This window comes from Pongo abelii, chromosome 22 (assembly GCF_028885655.2).
Source record: "Pongo abelii isolate AG06213 chromosome 22, NHGRI_mPonAbe1-v2.0_pri, whole genome shotgun sequence".
Classification (NCBI taxonomy): Eukaryota; Metazoa; Chordata; class Mammalia; order Primates; family Hominidae; genus Pongo; species Pongo abelii.
This window is the reverse complement of record NC_072007.2, coordinates 52,853,890-52,862,713: the sequence shown is the minus strand read 5'-3', so window position 1 is coordinate 52,862,713 and position 8,824 is coordinate 52,853,890.

Genomic DNA, 8,824 nt, shown 5'->3' with positions numbered 1-8,824 from the left:
ATTGCTCACCACCTTCCACTGAAATATAAGCTCTTTTAGAGTGAGCTTGTATCTGATCCACTGCTGCTTTCCCAGCAGTGCTAATGGCACCCAAGCATTCCCTCATAAATGTCTGTTGAATGGATGACTGAGGGGCCGGACTCCACACATGAGGGCTGAGGTGAGGAAGGACGAACTCTTCCCAGTGCTGAGCCTGAGGAGGGAGTGTGGGCTGAGGAGGGAGCATGGGCTAAGGAGGGAGCATGGGCTGTGGAAGGGCAGACAAGACGGTGAGCTCATGGGTCTCACTGGCGGTCAGGAGAGGGTCCTCTGTAACAGAGGCCCCCAACCCCTGTTGGGAACCAGGCTGCATAGCAGGAGGTGAGCAGTGGGTGGGTGAGTAAGTGAAGCTTCATCTGTATCTACAGCCACTCCCCATTGCTCTCATTACCGCCTAAGCTCTGCTTCCTGTCAGATTAGTGGTGCCATCAGAGTCTCATAGGAGTGTGAACCCTACTGTGAACTGTGCATGTGAGGGATCTAGGTTGTGAGCTCCTTATGAGAATCTAATGCTTGATTATCTGTCACTGTCTCCCATCACCCCCAGATGGGGCTGTCTAGTTGCAGGAAAACAAGCTCAGGGCTCCCACTGATTCTACATTATGGTGAGTTGTATAATTATTTTATTATGTATTACAATGTGATAATAGAAATAAGTGTGCACAATAAATATAATTGCACTTGAATCATCTCAAAACCATTCCCCACCCCCACCCCACCCTGGTTTGTGGAAAAATTGTCTTCCACGACACTTGTCCCTGGTGCCAAAAGGCTGGGAACTGCTGCTCTATGAGAGGGCCAGCTGCTGCTGGGCTGTGAAAACCACTGAAAAGAAGGATAAATGCCAGGCTCTTGGTAATGGGAGGACATTACCAGGGCAGAAACGCCCAATGTGAAGCTCAGTTGCATGTGTGAATTTGACTGGGCAGCAGGGTGCAAAGACGTTTTGACCCAGTGTCACTCTGGGGGTGTGTGAGGAGGTTTCTGGATGAGATGAACATTCGAATCAGGAGACTGTCAAGCAAACGGCTCTCCCCAGGGTGGGTGGGCCTCATCCAATCAGTTGAAGGTCTGAATGGAACAAAAGGCTAAGAGGAAACTCCTCATGTCTGACAGCCTTTGAACTGAGGCAATGGCTTTTTCCTGCCATTGGACTTGAATGAAAACATCGATTCTGTCTGGGTCTCTAGCCTACTGGCCTCCAGATGGGAGGCCAACAGCTCCCGCAGATCGTGGGGCTTCTCAGCTTCTGTAACAGTGTGAGCCAATGCCCCTCTCTTCTTCCCTCTCCCAGCCTGTATCTGTATGTTTGTATCTATATGGATGTGGGTCCTGTTTCCTACTGGCTGTTTCTCTGGAGAACTCTGGTTTCTGCACTCTGTTTTGTTGTTTGTGGCTCTAAGTCACGGTATGTTAAAGTTCAGGTTTAAGAGTATGCGGGCTGCCATGTCTAAACATGTGGGAATAAGTACGAAAATCCTTTACATCATCAGATTGTGTTTCATCATATGGGCTAATTTCTTTCCACAGGCTAAGCTGCAAGTTCTTGTCTGGAGTCGAAGGACCAATAATATCGCCTTCACCTGCCCCGTCCTGGTCCACTCACCAGGACGCCAGGCAGGACTTTTGCTCCACCCTGACTGTGAGGCAATGCCCTGGGGATCCTGCTAAGACACAGCTGCTGACATGGGAGATGGGGGTGCCTGCAGCCCTGCATTTCTAACAAGCTCCCAGGCAATGCCTGTAATCCTGGTCCTCGGGCCAGAGTTTGAGAAGCAAAAAAATAAATAATTTATAGGGCCCCTTGCCTTTCCTCAAAGTCTGGTTATATTTTCTAGATAATAAGTGCTATCAGTACCTGGCAAGGAGAACAAAATGGTTCAAGGATAGCTGGAGGCAAAGAAAATGCAGTGTGTCTTCCAAAATCACTAACTCAAATAAACGGGCTGCCTCTCCGGGGAGGCGCTTGGGAGGAGAGTGTGCCTTTGGTGAGCTCATTCTCAGGCGTTTCTCCTTTGGGATTTACGTTGCTTTTGTGCTGTAGCTTCTTTGGAAAATTGCTTGGTTTATTGTCCTAACACAGTTTTGTCTCATTATGGGACACAATGAAAAAGAATGAGTTAATGGTTGAAAGAAATACATTTTGGAGAGAGAAGGAGAAACATGACATTTGCAGATCACTAATTTTTTAATGACTTCTTGGAGAACTTTGTTTGAAGACTTCACCAGGAAGATTGCATGCATGCATGCGTGTTTCTTAATTTATTTTTGTGGCCTTAAGTCCTAAGAAAAAATGGTACTGGACAGCTGGAAGTGGCATTTACTTGGAACCACACAGGAATAAATACATCGTAATTCTGGGAGTTTGCTGTGGCAACTTGCAAAGGCCTTTCACACAGCTGGACCCCTCTCACTTTTCATGAAGAACCCCCACGCACCGGCAGACAGTGGCTGCACACACATTCAGAAGACTGCAGGAAATAATTTCCAACAGCAAATGAGACATTGATTATTCAATGCAGATAAACATCAACAACAGCGCTTCATCCGAAGGAATTCCACTGGGATCTGGGTTAAAGCTCAGTTCGGTCCTCTACTCATGGTGACCTCAGACACAGTCTCTGTGTGCCTCGGGCCCACTGTTGTAAAATCATGTGGCCTGTCGATGGGTCCACGTCACTTACAGCATCTTAGTCCTCATTCTGGAGGACATGATGTGCCCTCTTAGCAGTGAGCCCTGGAGGGGCTGACTCGCAGCAGTGTTTGCCTGTTCCTGTGGTCCAAATGCTCCTGCCAGGGCTGATTCAATTACATCTCTGGCAGTGAACTTCAGCTGGATGGACTGACCTTCCAACCCTGAACTTCAAGGTGAGTGTGTGAAGCATGCCGGCTGTGTCTTGTCTTGGGAGAGCAGGTGGCTCACCCCGGGCGACTGAGGCGATTAGGCAGGGAGGAGCAGGAGTGGGAACATCCAGTTGGATAGCAGGGCTGGAGAGAGGTGAGAGCTTGGGGGCTCTCTTCAGGTGTGCTCCAGGTGCCAGAGTCGCTGCTGGCCAAGGATCCCGGAAGAGACACAGCTCGGGATGAATCCCTGGAACCAAAAGTCTGTCCAGTGCCCCGCAGGGAGCAGACAGCATTCCACTCAGTGCCCCTGGCCTGGCTCCACCCACCCGTCTTTCCTAGACCCAGGGACTTGGCCTCCTCTCTCTCCTGACCCCACCTGCACATGGGCCTCAGCCCTTCTGTCCTTCCATCTTCTGTAGAGAGACTGTTGTTTCCTTTTACAGGAAGAGGCACCGGCCTGAAGCGCACAGCTGTGATGATCCCAACAGGTCTGTGCAGCAGCTCAGCTGGCCTCTCCCTGCAAACAAACATTCGTGCCTGCTGCAGGGGTGGGGTGGGCTGGGGTGGCTCATATCAGCTCAAGAGAGCTGAGTTTAAAATTTTCACACTGTCTGCAAATCAATTGTCAAAACACTGGCAGCCCAGAATCAGCCCTAATGCATTTACATCATGGAAACTGGAAAACACAGCAGACACTGCGAGTCAGCCTCTCTAGGGCTCGCTGCTAAGAGGGCACGTGTCCTCCAGAATGAGGACTAAGATGCTGCAAGTGACGTGGACCCATCGACAGCTGCATGATTTTATAGCAGTGAGCCCGAGACACAGAGACTGTGTCTGAGGTCACCGTGAGTAGAGGACTGAACTGGGCTCCAACTCAGAGCCCCTGGATCCCAGTGGAATTCCTTTGGATGAAGCACTGTTGTTGATGTTTATCTGCATTGAATAATTAATGTCTCATTTGCTGTTGGAAATTATTTCCTGTAGTCTCCTGAATGTGTGTGCAGCCGCTGTCCGCCGGCCTTGGGGATGAGGGGAGAGGAGAAGCATGAGACAGGGTTGAGGAGAAGCCTCTGTTGAATTACTGTGTCAGGGCTGCTCCCAGCTGGGCTAAAAGACTGGAGTCCAACAGTGTGGAGCCTCATGGTGTCCACGGTGCACCTAAGTGTTCTAGAATTTGAGTGTGGGGCCAGCCAAGAGGACTACGAGGCTGGACATAGGGCTCAGCTGCCATCACAGCCACCACATCACACGGAGGCAGTGGGGTCTGTGCGGGACTTGGTCCCACCTCCGCGTGGCTCCCCTTGCCCAGGCCCACACCTACGTCCAGGAGCAGTGTCCGCAAAGTTCCAGTGCTACTAGGACTTCCTCTGTAGCAGCATCACACAAGTGTTCAGCTCGAGATGTGCGCCGATTCCTTTCCAACCTTCGTCTCCATAAAGGTCTGTCTGCTCAGCAGGAGTGCACATGTGCGACTCCAGACTCCTAACACACCTGTGCCCATTCGCGCTACGCCCGAGTGCCCTGGCGGGAGCCCTGAGGCCAGGGTTCCATGCAGCCCTGTGAAGGGAATACATTGGTACTTCTCAGCTGGGGACGATCCTGCTCCCCTAAGGACATTTGGCAACATGTGGAGACATTTTTGGTTATCACAACTGGCGGGCTGGGGTGAGGGACATACTGCTGCTTCAGTGGGGGAGGGCCAGGGATGCTGCTGGACATCCCACAATGCACAGGGCATCCTCTGACAAAGATGTATCTGGCCCCAAATGTCAATAGTGCCCAGGCTGGGAAATCCTGGCCTATAGGAGCAGAGAAGCTTTGCAGGGGAGTCACTGGTCCCACTGGTCTTGGGGCTGCCTGGAAGCCTGGCACACAGTCACTATTGCAACCCCTGGGAAGGAGTGACAGACAAGACGATGAGTGACAGCAACAACAGGACAAGGCAGATATGACTGACATGAATTGTGCAGAGGACGCCTGAGCTGGGATTCAGGGGCAGCAAGGTGGGCTGGCGGCCAGGAGGGCTTCCTGGAGGGGGTGGGCTGGAACTGGGCGGCATGAGAAGCACACAGCTTTCCCAGCTTACCTTTTACTTTTTAACTCTATGATGATTTTTATTTTTATCTATTTATTTATTTATTTTGAGATGGAGTCTCACTCTGCCGCTCACACTGGGGTGCAGTGGTATGATCTTGGCCCACTGCAACCTCCGCCTCCCAGGTTCAAGTGATTCTCCTGCCTTAGCCTCCTGAGTAGCTGGGATTACAGGTGCCTGCCATCACACCTGGCTAATTTTTGTATTTTTAGTAGAGATGGGGTTTCACCACGTTGGCCAGGCTGGTCTCGAACTCCTGACCTCAAGTGATCCACCTGCCTTAGCCTCCCAAGTGCTGGAATTACAGGCGTGAGCCACTGTGCCCAGCTCATGATTTCTTTTTTTTTTTTTTTTGATATTTAAGTCTTTGATTTTTTTTTTTTTTTTTTGGTATAAGGAATGAGGAGTGATTCCAACCTTCTTTTCCCCAAATGTGATCCAGTTGTCCCGGTGTCATTTATTTAATCACCTTCCTTCCCCAACTGCTATGACTGCTTCCTTTACTGTACATACTTACATAAGAGCAGGTACTTACCATAGAGCAGGTACTTACCATAGGTCCCGCCCTCAGGTCAAGCGACCTCGATGTTACTGTACTTTAGTTGTCCTGCACATCCCTTCTGAACCACCTCTCCCCTATGGTACATAAACTCTGGGTCTGGGAGTGATGGGTCGGGAAACACCCATGTTCTGATGAACCCCAGTTCTGGGAAGGCCTCTAAGATTTCCAGTTATCTACTGTTCCTGTGTAAGAGCAGGTGCTTACCATAGGTTTACACATGGTATGAGGATATGAGGATATAAAAAATACCATGTTTATAGGGTTAGGGTTATGGTCCCTCCCCCAACACTGGGGATTACAATTCAACATGAGATTTGGGTGGGGACACAGAACCAAACCATATCAGTCTTCAACATAGGTTTTTAGGGGGACACGATTCAACCCATGGTAATGGTTCTCACCATGTCCTGTGGGTCGTCCAGCCCTAAATTCCTCCGCAGCCACTCCCAGGCACCTGGGGTCATCTTGGGATTTGTGGCTGTGCATTTGATGCTGCCGTTTTCCTTTCTTCCGACCTCTGATCCTTGCAGAATTGTTGGCTGGTTGAATTTGGGTGGGGGAGGGAGCATTCAACTCAGCCCATAATATGCACCAATATGAATCACGTCTAAAAAAATCTCAAATTTGCTTCTAAAATAAGATGTACTTTGGTGGATGGTTATGATAGCTCTTTCTACTTAGACGAGTGCAGCAGTGTTTGCCAGGGACAGTGCTTGGCTTGGTGGCCCCAGGCCTGTCCCTCAGCTCTTCAGCACCACAGGCTGCAGCCTGGAGACAGGCACTGGCTTAGGCCTTTGGCCCCTTGGCTGCCCAGCTTGAGGCCAGCTCCACCCCCTTCTCACCACTTTCCATCTTTCCAAAGAACCAGGTCTTGGAGGGGAACATTAAGCTACAAAACAACATTGTCATCCGCTTAGCCTCAGGGAATGCTGGTAGAATTCCCTTTCAGGCTTGTTTTTTTCTTTTTCTTTCTTTTTTTTTGAGACGGAGTCTTGCTCTGTTGCCAGGCTGGAGTGCAGTGGCGCAATCTCGGCTCACTGTAAACTCTGCCTCCCGGGTTCAAGCGATTCCCCTGCCTCAGCCTCCTGAGTAGCTGGAACTACAGGTGTGCGCCATCATGCCTGGCTAAGTTTTTGTATTGTAGTAGAGACGGGGTTTCACCATGTTGGCCAGGATGGTCTCCATTTCCTGGCCTCGTAATCTGCCCACCTTGGCCTCCCAAAGTGCCGGGATTACAGGCATGAGCCACCGTGCCCGGCCCAGGCTTGTTTTTTTTTCAAGCACACAGTGAGGAAGTCAAAAAGAGAATGAGGGTGGGGCATGGGTTGGGATGGCGTTGGTGACAGGACGTCCACTTCTAGACAGTGTCGGCAGGGGTCAGACTTGGCTCACAAACACCAAAGCGACCCACCCAGGGAGAGGAAGGAAGAGTGAGTCTTTTGTTTTCTTTTTTTGGGATTTCCTATTGGTTCATAGAGTAGACAGTTTACACCCAATCATGATAATCCCACCAGGCATTTCCATCTCTGCCCTTTTCCAGTCCAGCTTTGTCCCCAAGGCTCAGTCCGTACAGCGAATGGTTCCTTCTGGAGGAACAGAACCACTGAACTGGGGTCCTCTGCCTTGGGGGTGGAATGAGGATCTGACAGAACCAGAATCATAGAATATCAAGAAAATGCTATTTCTTGCACACTAGATCTGGAGATCTGGATATCTGAGTTTCAAACCCATGTCATTCTTCTTGCAAAACCTGTGAGCAGCTCAGCAGGATGAGACAGGAATTACCTGTGTGTGGCTTTGTCCAGGGTGGAGGACCTGGAAGCTTCACCCCTGGGAAGGTGAATCCAGAGATTCGTTACAGACCACCCGAATACATGACTGTGATTTCAATGCCATACCTTGACTTGCAGCACTTTAATTCATCATCATGATTAGCGAGGGTGGCACTGTGGTATCCAGGAGGGACTTGGACCCAAACACACACTTGCCGAGGAGAAAGAACAACCAACCGCCCAGGTGCCCAGCGGTGGGGTGTATTTGTTGCAGGATGTACTGGCCATCTGCCTACATCCCAGTGAATCCATCTCTTTTCTAGTCGGTATCTGCTGGGATGCGTCTAGAACAATCTCCCTGAAGACGTCATCTCGGTGTGGCCTGGACTCGAAGCAGACCTGTGAGTGGGGTGCACGCTCTGCTCTCTGTGGTTGTGTCAACTTCAAACTTCTTTATGTCTGGACACAGAAAAACTACATCATTAGTGAAATAAAACAAGGGACAGACAGATGTGTCTTTTTCTCAGGAGGTCGTGTTTGATTGACTAAAACAGTGAGGAACTTTTTATTGGGTCTGGCCTCCTGCACATCCTACACAATGTGGGCCGTTTTTGTCACAGCCCGGCGTGTTCACCGTCTTTATTTCTACAAGAGCTCCCTTTGTGTTCTGCCCTCCGCTTGCCTGGGTGCTCACAGGGGGAGGCTGAGGGTGCGGCACGGGTCGCTCCTGCCCTGTCTCTGCATTCACACTACAAAAGGCACTCACAGAGCCACCACCACAGCCCCAAACTGCAATCATGAAATAACACCTGCACTGGATCAGGGGGCTAGAATAGATGAAAGATCAATGGACTGTCACTGCACCATGCTGGGATCTCTGCCTGCAGCATGAGGTACCACGTGTGTGGGCTGTGGGAGCAGGTGTGACCTGTGGGCTGGGGCATGAGACTCCCCACTGGGGAGACCCCATCCCCTGCTGGACCAGCTTCCTCAGCATCACCATCACGGACAGGCTCCACTTTGCTGGTGGCCCTTCTTTTGGGGCCCCGTTAAATCGGGGGAGCCTACTTCTCCCACTGGCAAAGTCTTCTTCTCTCCTTTACGTGATCAGAAACAAGAATAGGAGAAGCCAAAAAAGGCCTGCAAGGGGAGTGTGTCAAATCCTTATGTCCGAGGTCCTGTACGGGCAGCTCCGCTGTGCTTGGAAGGATTGGGGTATGTTATGGCAGGCTACAGGATCCAAAGATGTTCACGTCCTAATCCCCGGGACCTGGGAATATGCAACTTTATGTGACAAAAGGGACTTTGCATGTGCGGTTAAGGCTCTTGAGATGAGAATTTGTCCTGGGTTGTTGGGTGGGCCCAGTGTCAACACAAGGGCCCTTGTAGGAGGGAGGCAGGAGGGTCAGAGGCAGAAGGCGATGTGGCTGTGAAGGCAGAAACTGAGAGAGCTTGGAGGCTGCTACGCTGCTGTCCTTGAGGAGGGAGGATGCAGGTGGCCTCTAAAAGTGA